Source organism: Geotrypetes seraphini, chromosome 3 (genome assembly GCF_902459505.1).
Source record: "Geotrypetes seraphini chromosome 3, aGeoSer1.1, whole genome shotgun sequence".
Classification (NCBI taxonomy): domain Eukaryota; kingdom Metazoa; phylum Chordata; class Amphibia; order Gymnophiona; family Dermophiidae; genus Geotrypetes; species Geotrypetes seraphini.
The window spans coordinates 86,924,304-86,942,593 of record NC_047086.1 but is presented as its reverse complement, the minus strand read 5'-3'; the positions used below and the strand labels follow the sequence as shown (position 1 = coordinate 86,942,593).

Genomic DNA, 18,290 nt, shown 5'->3' with positions numbered 1-18,290 from the left:
CGAGTCGAGCTTTCCCAGATTGAGGACCCGGTATACAAAACTAAGCATTAGATTAGATTATTTGGGCAATAAGCACCTATCTGATTTTGTAAAAGATAGGCACCGATCGCGTGGTGCTTAGTGGCAGCCAATGCCTAACTCCCCTCTTTTACAAAGGTGCGCTAAGCTTTCTAGCATGCGCTAAACGCTAACTGTGCATGTTAGCCTAGGGACGCATTAGCGGTTAGCGCACGTGTTGATTTATTGCCACGCTAAAACCACGCTAAAACGCTTAGCGTGCCTTTGTAAAAGAGGGCCTAAGTGGGTTTTTCTACGGGCGGAGTGTGAGTTAGGCGCTGCTAAGCACCAAAAATGTAGGCGCCTGAAATGTAGGTCTTTAAAACTCTCACCTACATTTCAAGCCCCTAAGTTTTTACATAGGAGCTGCAAGCCGCGATTCTGTAAATGGCGCCTAAGTGTGATCGACACACGTCCGGTGCTATTTTTTTAGGCGCCAGCCAATTTAGACGCCGTTTATAGAATCAGCCCTGATTGTATTTTAGCTGAGCCATATGAATAAAGTGATTATAACATAAAGAAAGGATACGATATACATCATAGTACCATGATGACGAGTCAAAACCGCGGACAATGACGGGCAGACAATCACGTACAGGACATCAGCACACTGGATTGAAACACTGTTGGCGCTCCCATTGGGGGGTGGGTGGGGGTGGGACCCCCCACCATTATAGAGGAAACTGTAATTTTTCCCTAAAAAAGAGGGCAAAAGGCTGTTTCCTCTATAATGGGAGGTTCACCCCAACATCCCCCACAACGGGAGCACCAACAGTTCTAAATAAAGTGGGGTGATTCCCACCCCCCTCGGAGCGCTGTAAAATACTGTTTCAATCCAGCGCGCGGACGTCTGCGCACGATTGTCTGCCCAGCATTGCGCGCAATCGTCTCACATGGTTTAGTCTATGTACTTAGTACCATAAAGGGGCTGGGACGTCCCAGCTAAATCTCCCCCACCCCCCCGATACATCAATATACATAAGCAATGAAGTATGCTGCAACCTCTCATCCCCGGGAGCCCCTTCGAGCCAGAACCAAACAAAACTAGCACAATCACAGCCCACACACAGCCATTGGGGGGTGGGTGGAACACTGAGGCCCCCCTTGCACTTCTCACCCTCCATGCATTCCACCCCCCCCCCCCAAGACTAGAAAGTCTATCCATAGAACAACTCACGGCTCCAGACCATGCCCGTGAAAGGATACCTTAGCCTGTTAGCAAAATAATCCATACGCCTGACGCACGAGAATAGGAGAACTGGGCAAAGACCAGCCGGCCCCCGAATGAGCAGTAAAAGGACATAGGTAACTATTCGTCCCATGCTCATGCACAGGTAAAGCGTGCATGGTACATATAAAATAAGAATAAGACTCTCGTCCTGCACTGTATCGATGTGCCAAGGTATGACCGATACACAGCGGCAGTAAGCCCGACCATTCACGTACAGATGTGCAGGCGAGACACATTCAGGTCAAGGAAAAGCTTGCTCAAAACACCAACAACTACCCAATATAGTGCAAATATATCAATGAAGAGAACAAAGTAAGATACAATCTCACATGAAGCTCATCAAGACATAGCCAACAGCTACCATTGAGAGCTCACAGTCAAGGTGGCTGGGGGTCTGCATTCTTCAGGGCCGGGAGGTTTTTAATAAAGAGTTACATCTCCTTCGGTGTATCCAAAAAGGAGATTTTATTGTTGTAAGAAACTCGAGCCCGAGCTGGATAGAGCAGAGAAAAGCAAATATTACGCTTGTACAGTTCGTTGCAGTAGGGAGCCATGGCTTTCCGCCACAAAGAAATTTGTGGGGAGACATCTTGAAAAATTAGGATTTTGCTGCCATCCAGATTAAAATCTTTCTCCTTGCGATGCTGAGATAGGATCCGCTCTTTTATTGCAAAGTTGAGAAACCGGGCTATGACCGGGCGCGGTCTCTGTTCTTCCTACCGTCATTTTCCCACGCACTGAGTCCTCTCAATGGAGAATTGTGTCATGACATCCTGCAGATCATCATCGGGGAGCCAATTTTCCAAGCATGCATGAAGATCCACATCACAAATGGAGCTTGGAATTCCGATAAAACGCAGGTTATTACGGCGTCCCCTGTTTTCCTGATCCTCGATGCGCTCCGTTAGTGTTTTGTTTGCCGTTTCCAGTGTTCGAAGGCGCTCCTCAAAATTGGACGTGCTCTCCTCCTGTTGCACTGTGCGATCTTCGGCGCATTGTAGGCGGCTGGCATGTGAATCAAGGCATTCCTTAATATCTTCTATAAAGGTATGTATCTTAGCCAATTTATCCTCCTTGACCAGGGTGAGAGATCGTCTCAGCTCTTGTACTGCAGCTGCTGCGAGCGTAAACATAGGTACCTCGGGGACCTCTGCCATTTTGGTGTCTTGTGGTTTTTTTTTTTTTAATCTTTATTGATTTTCAAACTTTGACAGTGCAATACAATTAATTGAACATAAAATACCGCATAAAACGCACTATTAACTACACAAGTAATACAACAATTGTGTCTTGTGCTTTCTGCTTGTCCTTTGCCCCTCTCTGCGGTTTAGTAGTCATTGTGCGGACTCCGCTCGATAAAAAGATCCAAAGGAGATACCTTGGACTATAGGGCTGCGAAATAGAATAAAATGGTGCATGGAAAAAGGGAAATTACAGGCTTGCAAGATAAAAGCTTATCGGCACGGCCCGGAGCTGGCAGAAGGCACGTCCATTTAGGCTCTCAGCATCACGTGCCCCCCCCTCCAAATTGTATTTTAAATAAGCTTGCTTTGGAATGTTCTAGTTCAAAGCTCAAGTGTTACCGAGCAAAGGCTTTTTATAGTTTTCCCTGTTCTGTAAAATGTGATAAAAGAAGTCTAAGGAAAATCCCGGTGTCCTCTTTGCAGAGTTTGCAAAGTTACTAAAGTTACTCCAAATTTTTGGGGACCCCTAAAGGGAGACTAGTGGAAATATCCCAAATAGCAGTTGACTTGAAAGCAGATATTTGGGACAAAATATATTTGACATGGCCTTAAAAAGTACATTTTGAAACGCAATGGAGGAGCTTCACCCATGCCCTTTACTCCACCAGCAGGCATGTCCCTGTAGACTGATTTATCTCTGGAAACCTGCTTAGTCTGCGGGTGGCTGGAGAAAGTAGTGGCGTAGCAAGGATAGGAGGCGCCCGGGGCAGTGGGGCCCACTTGCGCCCTCCTCTCCGCCCCCTGCTCCTTCTGTGCCACACTTATGCCCTCCCTTCCCACCCTCATGCCTCTTAAAATCTTTGCCAGCGTGAGCAGCTTCTCCAGCCTGCTGCTCGTGCTGGCTTTCTCTCTGATGTCACTTCCTGGTTCCTCTGATTTCAGAGGGGCTGCAAGCTAGAATAGTTGCTCGCACTGGCAAAGATTTTTAAAAGGTTTGGGGGGGCAGGGAAGGGAGGATGCGAGCGTGGCAAGGGGGCGGAGAGGTGCCAGCACCCTCACCAAGATGGCGCCCAGGGCAGTCCTCCCCCTGCCCCCTTCCCCCTACAATGCCCTATGGTCCAGCACAGAGCAGCTGCACAACTCTAATTACTTCCTTTGACCACCTGTCTGAACTTGTAGAAAAATAGGTACAGTGCTGAGAAAAGAATTGTGAACCTCCTTGGATGGTCTGACTTTATGCACAAGTTATACTCAAAAAAATGATTAGATTTATACTTGTTTATTGCATTGTCAATATTTGGAAAATCAATAGTAAAAAAAAAAAAAGAAGATTAGATTCTAATCTAAATCCTGAGAAGAGAGGAAGATAACTCCATTGAACAAATAACTCGGCTAAAAAGGTTACATTTTTACTGTTTATGAGAGGCCACTGAAAAGCTCAGCCCACCCAACAAAGTTGGGGCAGTCTCCATCAAGGGCTATACACGTTAGTCCAGCCATTTTCCAGTTTTTCATTCCGTATTTTTCTGATGAAACAAAAAAAGTGGAAAACCACAATCCTTCGATGGACACTGCCCCAGCTTTGTTGGTTGGGCTGAGAGCTTTTCAGGGTCCACTCATATTGCCTGCTAAGAAGAGTCAACAAGTGGAAGATCACCCAAAGACTCTTGCAGTGTGCCTGCTTGCCTTGATATCTGTGGAGGTTTTGTAGCCATTCTCATTTTAAAGATGAAGCTAAGTGACATTTTGCTTTAATTTGATGAGAACTTTTTGCATCCATTTTTGAGAGAAATTTCTCCTGTTATTTAGAGAAGTTTTGTATATACAGTGCTCCCTCAGTCATTCGCGGTCGGTGATTCGCAGTCCCAGTCATTCGCGGTATTTTCCAACCACGAAAGACCAGGCAGGAGGGCAGCCGGAGAAGCAGGAGAGAGCAGCCGGAGCGCCGGCGAGTGAAGGAAATCACTCGCAGTATGCTCGGACCGCCTCTTCCTGCACTAAAGTCGGGCCTCACCAATCAGGAGCTGCGTGTCAAAGAGTTTGCCGCTCTTATGCTTTCAGGTGGACTTCCTGGGACATCAGGCCGCTCAGTGGTATAAATTAATATCTGGATTTTTAAATAAGAAACCAAAAACTGGTCTTCGGGACATTTGGAACATTGAGATCTTTATTAATTTTCAAAGCTAATACAAAGTGCCATGAATTATATATACATTAATAGCAAAATAAGCACTTAAATTCCATTAATAACAATGCAGAAAATAAATATCCCTCCCATCCAACATTTTAATCAAGAAATGAACCAGAAAAATATCCCCCACCCCTCCCACCCCATCCTGGATGCATATAAAAATAAACTACATTTTAAACAAAGACAACTATATTGAATTAACAAAGGATGTCAATGGGCCACAAACCAATTTAAATAATTTGCTATTCCCTAATATATCTGCATTTATCTTTTCGTATTTGTAACCTACACATAAACTTGCCCACCAAAATGGAAAGTTGAAGCGGTCGCTATTTTTCTAATTGCGGGTTATCATTTGCAAACCTATCCCTGTCATAATCAAGAAAAGCCTGCATTTGTAGCGATCCATGAGTGTTGACATATATTCTTTTATAATTCTTTATCCCTAAGGATTTCTAGTTTTATAAATTTCTTATTACTGTATTTCAACATTGAAGAACATACTTTAAGTCCAAACATTGTAACCTAGGATCAAGATGTAATCAAATATGTATCTTTTTGCAATATAGAATGTATTATTAAGTGTTATGAACCAGAACTTGACACCTTTAGGGGCATAATCAGAAAACTAAGATGTCCTAAAAACCGTCTAAGTCAGCACTTGGATGTCCTAATTGCCGTAACGTCCAAATGCCGATTTTCAAAATCGTTTTCCTGGACGTCTAGCAAGATGTTTTCCCTGTTGTGCATCCAGAGTTCAAGGGGGCATCTTAAGAGGCATGTTATGTGTGTGCTTTGGGTAGGCTTTGGGAGTGCTAGACTTGGATGTCTTGCAGCAATAATCAAACCTTTTGCAACTCTGTCCTGTGAACTATTGTGAATGTTAAAACTGTTAACCGCTTAGTTATAGGCGGTTTAGAAATTTTAGAAATAAATAAAATAAATAAGTAATGATGCCCCCACACTCCCCCAGTGACCACTGACCCCCCACCCACTCCACAAAGGTCTGAATGAACAGTACGTACCTGTCTCCAGAACAGCAGCATCTAGTATATGGAAGCCAAATAGAACTCCACGTAAGTGTCTTAAGTAGCCAGGTGGGTGGACTAGTGAACCTTAGAAAGGAGAAGTTGTCTGGCCAGCCATCGATTCAAGGTTAGGAGAGTGTCCAGGGGGGGGGGTCCTGGGGAGTGGGGGGGTTTGGGGGTCCTGGAGGGGTGGGGGCGGGGGGGGTCTGGGTAGGGTCTGGTAGGGTTAGGGGGTCTTGGGGTGGGTGGGGAATAGGGGCAAATTTTTGGGGGTGGGGGTATCAGCAAGAGGGATCGGGCATCCCTCCTGCCTCTGATTTTTTTCTCAATTTTTGAATACAAGAATACACAAGTTGAAAATAAGCATATCGCATATTCTTTGATTTATCCCATTTGAAATGATTGGGTAGCGGGTCATGCTATAGGGGCAGTTGCTCTTGGCAGGACTATACATCCCTGCTCAATTGTTGTAATGCACAGTGAGTCTCATAGTATAAATACATTATACGAGCAAGTGATTAATTTTTGAACAGATATATATATATTTTTTAATCATTGATGTGTTATCCCTTTGGATTTCTATCTCTATCATAATAATAGTTCCTTGGCACTTTTTTCAAGGTGACTTAACTAGCAGCGCCATTTATAGAATTTGGATCTATGTTACTATGTAAATACAGTACAGTGGCACACATGTCAGTTAACATATATTATCCTAGCTAGATACTACAAATAACTAAACTAAGCCAGTTCATACAAAGGAAAATGCAGGAAGCTGGAAAGTCCATTTAATTCTACAGTTGTAGTCTTTACCTACAATTTTAATTTCCTGAGACTTCTACTATGGGATTTTGCCCAACTCTTATATGCAGTACTTTCAGGCTAAAATCTGACTGCTTGTACAATGGACATTTTTACTTGCATAATTTTGGCTGTAGATTGAATTTTCCTTAAACTGAAGTTACAGAAAATTGAATCCAGAGGCAAAAGATGTGCTGCTTGAAAATTGTTCAAGCAGACAGACTTGGAGGCTCTCTCTACGCCTTGTTTTTCACCAAAAATTTAAATCTGGCTATCAATTTTCAATCAAAAATCATGCAAGCGGTATGGCAAAACTGTGCTTTACATCTCTTATAGTCTTTTCCTTGTTTCTTGGGACACTAATGAGTGTGATTCTGTAGAGTGCTTCATTTTGACTGTTCCACCATGACTGTAAATAACCAAAGAGTGGAAGAGTGATGGGAAAAGAACCTTTTGTGGACGTGAGGAAAGTACCAGAAAGCAGAACTGCAGCCTAAAGTGTCATGAGCCTAGGTGATTAAAAAGGAACAGAAACAGTAGCATGGAATACCCTACTTCTTCAACCATTGTGGCTTCCTCATGGTGCAAAATGAATAAACATCTAGAAAGATCCCAGTGCTAATACAAGTTTTTCTTTTCTTTTTATCAGTCAACATTGATTTTAGAGTTGCTCAGTATTGGTAATTTCTAGTTTATGCAAACTAAGCTGTACTGAATTCACATAATTAACAGGATACTGGGAATTTTGAGGGCATACTCATGCACAGACAGAATTTATCATGATAGCAGTTATCTGCCTGTTTTTCTGTATGCTTTATGGAGAATTTACCCAGGAGACACTGGGGCCAAATGTGTTAAACACTTGTTCCCATACATACCAAGGAACTGTAGCCAATGCTATTTAAAGAGAACTTGATAAATGGCCACTATGTCATACCTGCATTGGACTGGTGCTAATGTGATCCCTGTTATTTATGGATGGAAGCTAAATAATGTGACCATGTTAAACCGAGCATGCTCAGTTCTCTTTTTCTCTTGGCTCCTCCTGCTGGTTTCCAAGGAGTATACAAGAAAATCAGGAACAGGGCTTGTCAGAGTAAAAGGAAAAAGCGATAGCTCTGCTACACTGTAGAGGAGGAGATTCACAAAGAGCAGAATGTTCTGAAAAGACCAAAAACAAATATGCTTTGGATGCATGTCAAGAGGTACAGGATGTAAGGGAAGAGGGAGAGAATATTCCAGACAGAGACAGCTGCTGATTCTTTACTGTTTATTTACTTTTTTTCCAGCTAAGAATTCTCTATGCTTATCCAATGGCCTTTTCAATACTTGTGAAAAGCAAAGAGGTAAAGAGCTAGCACTTTCTTCAGAACTCCTGCGCTGGAATTTGAAGTCTGTGCGTGACCACTTATTTTTGTGTGTGGGTGTGTGTGTGTGTGGGGGTGTGTGTGTCCAACTACCACTCTCTGACTAAGCAAGAGAGTACAGTGGGGTATAGCGACATTTAAGTGAGCCCGGCAAAATGCCCAGGGCCGCCTGAAGCTGCATGCACCTGATCCCCTTCCTCTGTGTCTAGGTTTACCATCACTCCAGTTCCAATACCCCCCCTTCTCCCCTGGGCTAGGCTTCCACACACTGCAGCAGGAATTGTAGCAGAGACAGCCTGAAAGCTGCCACATTGGCTGACGGGACCTTTCCTCTGCCATGATCATACCACTGCAGTGTGTGTGGAGGTCCGGCAGGGTGGTGTGGAGGGAGGGAACTGGACTTATGTGCCAGGCAAAATGGTAGAGGCTATTATAAAAAGAACAGAATTACAGAGCATGGATAAAGGTGAGCAGTTGATATTGTATATCTGGATTTTCAAAATGCGTTATGAAAGACTTCTAAGGAAATGAGAAAGTCATGGGACAGGAAGTAATGATGTATTATCGATTAAGAACTGGTTAAAAGATAGAAAACAGAGAGTAGGGTTAAATGGTCAATATTCTCAATGGAGAAGAGTAAATAGTGAGTTCCCCAGGGGTCTGTGCTGGGATCGCTGCTTTTTAACATATTTATCAATGATCTAGAGATGGGAATAACTAGTGAGATAATTAAATTTGTTGATGACACAAAAATGTTCAAAGTTGTTAAATCACAAGAGGAGTGTGAAAAATTGCAAGAGGACCTTGTAAGACTGGAAGACAGGGCATCAAAATGGCAGATGACGTTTAATGTGAGCAAGTGTAAAGTGATGTATGTGGGGAAAAAGGAACCTGAACTATAGCTACGTCCTGCAAGATTCCATGTTTGGAGTCACCACCCAGGAAAAGGATCTAGGTGTTATTGTTGAGGATATGTTGAAACCCTCGGCTCAGTGTGCAGTGGTGGCTAAGAAAGCAAATAGAATGTTAGGAATTATCAGGAAAGGAATTGAAAACAAAGATGAGATTGCTATAATACCTTTGTATTACTCCGTGGTGTGGCCCCACCTTGAATACTGTGTGCAATTCTGGTCGCCGCATCTCAAAAAAGATATAGTGGAATTAGAAAAGATATAGAGAAGGGCAACTAAAATGATAAAAGGGATGGGATGACTTCCCTAAGATGGAAAAGCTAAAATGGCTATGACTTTGCAGCCTGGAGCTCAGGGGAGATATGACAAAGGTCTATAAAATCTGAGTAGAGTGGAACAGGTAGATGTGAATCACTTGTTTACTCTTTCCAAAAATACTAGGACTACGGGGCATACAATGAAGCGAATAAGTGGTAGATTTTCAAAAACTTCCCTCCAACCTGCTTGTCGCGCTAGCGTTGGCTCTCCCTCTGATGTCACTTCCGGGTCCTGTTCCTAGGAAGTGATGCCAGAGGGAGAGCTGATGCTGACGTGGGCAGCAAGTTGGTGGTGATGCTGCTCGTGCTGGGAAAGTTAAAAATGTCCAGGGGAAGGGGACATGTGCATTGCGCACACAGTGGGGAGGGAGGCGTGGAAGAGGGTGGGTGAGGAGCACTGTCACACTGGCCACCTCTCACCCTCACTACGCCACTGATCCCAATGGCTTGTTTTGTGCGTTTTGATTTTGGACATTTTTTTTTTTTTTAAATCAAAAAATGGTTCAAAAAAATAGATGCACAAACACATCTGAAAAATGACCATTTTCAAAACCAAAAAGAGACATTTTTCTGTTTCGTAGAAATCTTCTGTGGTCATCTTTGTGCAACTTCAATATAAATGCATGTTAATTGTGATTCATATATTACTTTGATATGACTTTATAAGAATGAAAAGATGATAATTCTGCGTTTTAACATTTTAAATAGGTAAATTGGTAAATTGAAAAATTTGACTATCCTGGCCTCAAAAGCAAAGTTTTATGGAAATAACAGACAATTTTTGAAATACTTTTTAGGTATGAGCAATTAGGAAATTATACTTACTGCCCAGGAACAAAATCATGTTACATAGTGATATTCAGAAAGGAGAGGCTGCTGCCTAGTTAAACCCTTCTAGGATGACTGGCTGCTAATAATTAATCCCTAAAAAAAGTAGGGATGAACAATGAACTTCCAAACAGTAATGAGAAAATCCAAGGTGCATATTGTTTCTGAAGCCTGTATGTTTTTAGTTTTTTTTTTGTTTTTTTTTACAAATTTCATCGCAACCACTTTCTTTTTTGTGTTTGTTATTAAAAGTATTCTGGTGGGTTGTCATATATTAGTATTTGTTACCTTGTTCAAATTTAATTGTGTTTGCCCTTATAGAATTCTTATTCATTTGACATTTCATATTTTTTTATTCAACCTTTTAAACATATTTTTATCTATGTGTTGAAAGTTTCATTGTTTTTTTGTATATTTCAAAAGTTTAAAAATGTTTTTATATACTTTTGTAAAGAACGTTTGACCCCTGAGGCAAGCATGATTATTGCTGAAACATTGTATTGCATTGAGTCTCCTGTACACATACAATAATTTGGAGCTCTCTTCTTTTTGAGGATCCATATAATAAATGGATTTATGCACTTTGGATTTTCTCATTGCCGTTTGAAAAATCATTGTACATCCTTATTTTCTTCACTTGATATTCTTGCTGTGACCTACTTCTAGTTGTGTTTTGGTCTGTGCTGATATTCAATGGCACTTAACCAGGTGGTGCCACTGAATATTTCCACTAACCAGCCATTCCCGAACTGACTAGGTTAAGGGTGGTGTGGGGCCAGAGTTTGGGTAGAGATAGCATTTAGCTGGTTAATGGCAATTTTCAGACTTCTAACTAGCTAACTTCATGCATAGGATTAGTAAAACAAAAAGGCTATCCTAACTTCATCTGCTGAGTTAATTGGGCATTGACGAGTTAATTGAATATTGACGAGTGCTCAGTTAACTGCCGGGTCAACACATATACCTGGAAATTCAATGCTGGGAGCTGCACATGCTTGGTATTGAATATTTGGAATTAGTTCAGCCCATGGTTCATCCCAGAATTAGTCTTACTCAGACGGCGGGTACGATAATTGGAAAGACGGCTACATCACCGCTCTCCTACCTTACTTAGGGCTCCTTTTATCAAGGTGCGCTATGGGGATTAGTGTGTCGGACATTTCATCACGCGCTAACCCCTGTAGAAAGCCAAAAAACTAACGCCTTGTCAATGGAGGCATTAGTGACTAGTGCGGCAGGCGGTTTAAGTCGCAGTATTCCGTGCGTTAAACCCCTACCGCGCCTTGATAAAAGGACCCCTTGGTCTTTATAAGGACAGAGCCTCATCCTATAAAAAAGCAATTCAAGATGCTAAAAAAACTATACTGCAACAAGAAAATTGTTGCAGCTAAACTCCTCTACCTTGTATGCCATCGTAAAATAACTGACTTCGAAAGAAAACACACCTAAATCTTCCTCTACTCCCCCAGCCCAAGACTTAGCAAAACGTTTTATTCAAAAGATCACTACTATACAGTATGTAACACTGTACTCCCAGCAAATACAGCTCCCCCAATTCATTCACCAGTAAAACTTAAGTCTATCCCCCTTAGCTTATTCTCAGAATTTAACGTCCCGTCATTATTAGAAATTCAAAAAACCATGCAAACCATTAATAACAAAGGCTGCCTGGCTAACTTCTTACCTCCTTTTCTAATTAAAAAACACTTTTCCATCTTTGGTCCTTTCATTCAACGTATGATTGGGAATAGCCTTTCTTCTGGAACCATCCCAAATCAATGGAAATTAGCCTGAACTAGACCAATTAAGAAACTCTCTATTGATAACTCTGAAGATTGCACCAATTACAGAACAAATACTAATATCCCATTCCTTGCCAAGCTGACTAAAAAGATTATCTTCAGTCAACTGACACCATTTCTAGAGAAAACAAATGCATTGCACCCATATCAAACAGCTTCTAGACCCCATTATTCTACTGAGCTTTCTCTCCTAGGCTTAGTCACGACTATCAGAAATTACCTCGATCAGAGAAAATCTGTCCTTTTGATTTCTTTAGAACTAACGGCAGCCTGTGATATAATCGACCACTCAATTCTTCTAAACTATCTTGAATCATTGGGTATCTCAGGAACCGCCTTAAAATAGTTTAAGTCATACTTCTCAGATAGACAATATCAGGTCTACCTTCAAAATTCCTCTTCAGATCTTTACTTGCAAGGTTCAGGAGTACCCCAAGGCTTCATTCCATCGCCCATGCTTTTCAATCTATTTCTTTCATCCTATTGACCATTGCACAATCAATAGGATTTACAGTATTCACATACGTGGATGATATCCAACTAATTCATCCAGTTTAAATGCATAGTCAGCATGAAATTCAGGAAATCAACCAAAAATTGAATATGATTTAATGCCTGGCTTGGCCAAAACCTTCTATCTCTAAACATTTCAAAGTCTAAAGCCATGCTTTTTTCTACAAAAGAAACGGATTCCCTAGCAGCCCCATTCTGTATTTCTTCTATCCTAATACAACTAGCGCCGACTAGGCGACTATCAAACTCCTAGGAGTAGTTTTTGATAACGCACTCACCTTCCATGCACAAATAAGCTCAGTAGTCCAAAAATGCTTCTTTAAACTCCTAGATCCAAAGTCGCTCAAAATTCTCATTCATTCCATGGTAATTCCCACTCTAGATTATTGTAATTCTCTTTACCAGGGAATAACTCAAAAAGATCATGAGTTTACAACTCATACAAAATACTGCAATAAAAAAAATCATCTTTAATGCCAAGAAATTTGATCATGTTACTCCACTTCTAAAAAAAAGCACACTGGTTACCCATGACCCACAGAATTACATTCAAAATTCTCTTTCTAGCTTTCACAGTCCAAACCAATCATACCCTTTTATTTATCGACAGGCTGTTGATCCCATATGAATCATCTCGTTCCCATCGTTCATCACAGCAGCATCTTCCAGCAGCCTCCTCGGTTCGGCAATTATTTTATGATACCACACGTAAGACTATTTATTCAGTGGTTGCGCCTACCTTGTGGAATGCTCTTCCTCTGGGCCTGAGATGGGAGAATAACCCTAGCAAGTTTAAATCTAGTCTCAAAACTTTTCTTTTTAAAGATGTTTATGAGATTTATAACTAGAACTAAACATATATGAGACTTAGGGCTCCTTTTACTAAACTGTGAAAGCGTTTTTAGTGTGCGCAGAATTGCCGTTCGCGCTAAATCCACGCTATGTGGCTAGAACTAATGCCAGCTCAATGCTGGCGTTAGCGTCTAGTGCATGGGGCAATTTAGCGTGTGCTAAGCACGCGCTAAAACCGCTATCGCAGCTTAGTAAAAGGAGCCCTTAGACAATGGGCATATTTCAGATAATTCCCTTCTCTCTTTTGTTTTTCCCATCCTCCTTCCTTTTATTTTTATGAAATATATCCCATTCGTTTCCCTTATATAGCATGTATTACTTGTTATTTGATGTATTTTATGTTGTCTTCTCCCCATGTTACTAATATTTTAAATTTTTTCTTTTTATCATTCCAAATTTTGTACAATGTTCACCACTTTGGTATTTAAAGCGGTATATCAAGCTTAAAGAAACTTGAAACATGGCTGGAAGCAGCTTATAAGCCTCATATCACCATGGGCTGAATATTACTCCTTATGTTGCGCTTGGTGACTCATGATGACCTACATATTCCAACAGTGAAACAGCTGCGGCTGGCTGTGTCTAGAGCTAGCATATTTTCGTGTGTGGGTCCTCGCGAGTGGCATAAGCTTCCGGGATATTTATGACAGCAATCTAGCTTGAGTAGTTTTTTAAAAAAAATCTTTATCAATTTTCAAGACTTACAAAAAGTGCATACAAATATGCATACAGATACAACAATTAACAGCATTTGTATTGGGATAAATATTAAAACAAATTACACTACACCTGTCCCCCTCCCTTTCCCTCCATCTCTATCTGGATATGTGTGGAAAACTAAGAAATTCCAGGAATTAAGGATTTTATCATTTTAACATATATTTCCAACGGACCCCATATTTCTTTAAACCTTTTATTGTTTCCCAATTGTTCCGCATTCATTCTTTCATATCTATAACACAAACAAAGTGATTCCCACCAAAAAGAAAAGTTTAGCCTATCATAATTTTTCCAGTTCTTGGTTATCAATTGCATGGCTACCCCCGTCATAATCAGAAGAAGTCTACTTTTATGTGTATCAATTGGATACCTGGGTCTCAACAATGTCCCAAATAAAACCACATCATAAGTAGTTTTAAGAAAATGTTGAAGAAACACCTCTTCTCTAAGTTAAAATATGGGACTTGATTTATAGTTTTTTTGATGAGAGGTGCTGGTAGCCTCTTTGTAATTTTAGGAGGCTGTACATTATTACTATTATGTTATATTGATGTTTGATTTGTTGTGTTGTATGTATTCATATTTGTGTATGTACTTTACTGTGACCCGCCTTGGGAAAGGCGGGGTATAATTAAATACAAATACAAATAATTCATATACCATCCTCTAACTCTGGGGACCACAAATGCTAAATAGTTAATGACTCCCCTTGCCCACGGCAATGAGACGTCGCCTTCCAGTTGTTCCTCCATCCTCTCTTTAAGCCTATCACTGCAAATTTCCCATAATTCACACTAAATCTTGAAAATTTCACAAATTCCTAAATATATCATGGAGGGACATTTTCAATAGGATGTCTAAGTCTGACTTTGGATGTTTTCTGCAAGATGTACAAGGTAAGAGGCGGAGAAGTAGCATTTTCAAAACCGGCAAAACTGCTAGATGTCCCCAAATTTTTTTTAATTGCCTATTTAGGACATCCAACTTTATTCACCATTTTCGACCACAAAACATCCAAATTCAAAACATCTTAATGCAGACCATTTGGACATGGGAGGGGCCAGCATTGTAATGGATTGGCCACATGGACATGTCAATAGAGAAGTGGGGTACCTTAGAGGCACTGCTGTGAACTTCACATAAAGGGTGCTAGAAGTACATCTCACCATAACCCGTTTCTAATATATGGTGAACCCTTTAAAACTCCTCCCAAAATTAGTATACCCATCTTTCTATCACCCCAATAGCCCTTTTGATTTATGGTTTATTGACTTATATTCTGCTTTGTACAAACTGGGTTCCAAATGTTACAATCATAATTAAAACAGCTTCACAGACAATATAAACAAAGCCAACAGTCAAAACATATCAGCGACCAGAGTTTCCAATATTTGGAAAATGTAATTCCCATATTTCATTTTACAAAATAGAAACTTTTTCAGTAATTTCTTAAAAGCATGCACATTTCTCTGCTCACGTACATATTGAGGGATCTCATTCCATGCTTGTGGGCCTGTACAAGAAAACATATTTGCCCTCGACACCTTCAACCACAGTTGTTTAACAGCTGGAACAAACAAATCACCATGTTCCACAGAGCGGAGTTGCTACAGGTGGCACCTATATGGCAGTATAGTAGGATTTTGGTGGGATTACACTATCCATCATAAATATAGTGGTTATTATAGTGGCTTAAGGGTCTGGATCCTCCTCTTTATGGTTCACTAGCCCATTCACCACGATACTTAACACATCTGTGTGATGCTCTACTAGGATTTTCCATATTAGGTGCTGCTGTTCTACAGATAGGTATGTACTGTTTCATTCTGATTTTGGGGGGATTGGAGAGGGTCAGTGAGAGAGAGTGTGTGTGTTTGTGTGTGTGTAGGTGGGGGAGGTCATAACCTAATCTCTCCAGTGGTTTTCTGGTCAGTTTGGGACCTTTTTGGCTATTGGATGCTTTTAAAACAGGTCTGTTTTGTGCGAGATATCTTGGGAAAGATTTGATTATTACCACAAGCTTTCCAAGTCTAAGCCCACCCAAAGCCTGCTCAGAACACACTCCAACACACACCCCTTTTGTACAAAGCGGGTTACAAATGTTACATACATAATTAAAACAGCTTCACAATGGATGCACAGTGCCTAGGACACCTCACAAGATGTCCAGAAAGATGGTTTTGAAAACTGGCAGTTGGATGTTTTGGTGAGAAAAACATCCAAGTGCCGTTTTATGCCAGTTTTTGGACGCTTTAGTAATAGGCATATGTCAGGGGTGGTTAAGAGACTACTACAGCAATTAACTCTATACAGGTGACATTCTCATCCTGGAGGAGTTTGCCAAGGGTTCTTCTATACATAGCACAGAGCGTGCTGGCATTGGTGGACAATCCTGCAGAGTACCTCCCTCCAAAGGGAAGGGAAAGACAGTATGGGCCAGATCCTATAAATGGCGCCCAAAATTAGGTGCTAGGAAAAATCCGCGCTCAGTGCCGTTCTAAAAAGGTCAATCTGGGATGTGTGCCCTTTATGGAATAGCACCTAGGGTGGATTTCTTTGCCCAGTTTGGCTACAAGGACATATACCTGCTGAAACCTGGTATAAATCCTGGGAAGAAAGTTGAGCATTGAACCCCAGTGGTCTGTAAAGCTGTGCCTACATCTTATGAATGCCCCTGACACACCCATACTCTTCCTATGGCCATGCCCTCTTTTGAGTTGCGTGCAATCAAATTTAGGCGGCCAGTGTTATAGAATAGTGCATATCAACTGAATTAAAGAATGGAAAACAAGATATAGTATCCAAATGATTGTATAATCCCATAAAGTTGATGGAACACTGATGATATATATTATGTGGTTTAAATCAAGGGAAAAAAGACCTCAAAATACCCCAATAGTGTGATCAATAAAGTCACAACTGTTTCGGGGTTGGGTATCATCACAGGTCAAAAACCCTTGAATTTTAATGTTTTTAATTTTAATTGTTTTTTAAAAATTTTCTTTTGTGATAAATATAGTGTATATCAATTTTCTATCGATATTTTCTTCTTTATGAATGAGCATCAAATGACCAGCAACTGTTAATTCAATTCCATAATCGTCATACTTATATTTAGAAAATATTAAGCACTTATCTTAATAACCCAACGGAGGCCCGGTCCGTTTCGTACCAATGGGCTTCTTCAGGGGTAGTGAAAAGGCTTATTGACTTGCCAGTTGAACTTCAATTTTGCTCAGTCACGGCTGCCTCTGATGATGCAACTTCCTCTTTCCTCAGAGGCGGCGCGACCCAACAAAGGACCCGAGGCTGCCTTCGTGAATCGCTGCGCTGGGAAGTAAGAAGAGCTGCTGGCAGGGGAGAAAGCCACTATCAGAAGCTGCTGGGCAAGGAAAAAAAGGGACAGCTGCTACTGGAGAGGGAGAAGGAGAAGGAGAAGGAGAGATGCTTCTGGGAGGGGAGGAGGGAAAGGAATCTGGGAAGCTGCTGGGCAAGGAAAAAAAGGGACAGCTGCTACTGGAGAGGGAGAGGGAGAAGGAGAAGGAGAGATGCTTCTGGGAGGGGAAGAGGGAAAGGAATAAGGGAAGCTGCTGGGCAAGGAAAAAAAGGGACAGCTGCTACTGGAGAGGGAGAAGGAGAAGGAGAAGGAGAGATGCTTCTGGGAGGGGAGGAGGGAAAGGAATCTGGGAAGGTGCTGGGCAAGGAAAAAAGGGACAGCTGCTACTGGAGAGGGAGAAGGAGAAGGAGAAATGCTTCTGGGAGGGGAGGAGGGAAAGGAATCTGGGAAGCTGCTGGGCAAGGAAAAAGGGACAGCTGCTACTGGAGAGGGAGAGGGAGAAGGAGAAGGAGAGATGCTTCTGGGAGGGGAGGAGGGAAAGGAATAAGGGAAGCTGCTGGGCAAGGAAAAAAGGGACAGCTGCTACTGGAGAGGGAGAAGGAGAAGGAGAGATGCTTCTGGGAGGGGAGGAGGGAAAGGAATCTGGGAAGCTGCTGGGCAAGGAAAAAAAGGGACAGCTGCTACTGGAGAGGGAGAGGGAGAAGGAGAAGGAGAGATGCTTCTGGGAGGGGAGGAGGGAAAGGAATCAGGGTAGCTGCTGGGCAAGGAAAAAAAGGGACAGCTGCTACTGGAGAGGGAGAGGGAGAAGGAGAAGGAGAGATGCTTCTGGGAGGGGAGGAGGGAAAGGAATCTGGGAAGCTGCTGGGCAAGGAAAAAAAGGGACAGCTGCTGGGAGGGAAGGAAGGGAAGAGAGTTACTGCTGGACAGGAGGAGGAGGGAAGGGAGAATGGAAAAAGGAAGGAAACAGCTGGCAGAGAGATTAGAGGAGGGGAAGGGGAGACACAGGCATGAGAAAGTAGAGAGATTGATGATAGGAAGGGGTCAGCAGAAAAATAAGCAGAGAGGGACAATGATGATAGATCTGGTGTAGGAGAGATAAAAATGAAGAGAGCAGTGAAGCTGGAATGAATCATGTAAAAAGGAGAGAGGGG

General features: G+C 41.8%; 1 long non-coding RNA gene across 1 annotated transcript; it reads left to right on the top strand.

Moving 5' to 3' along the window:
- The first annotated feature begins 7,591 nt into the window (after positions 1–7,591).
- LOC117357124 lies at positions 7,592–17,128 on the top strand. Its single transcript, XR_004538771.1, has 3 exons — positions 7,592–7,697; positions 7,782–7,838; positions 17,082–17,128. It is a non-coding gene; the product is annotated as an uncharacterized LOC117357124 (long non-coding RNA).
- The last annotated feature ends 1,162 nt before the right edge of the window (positions 17,129–18,290 follow it).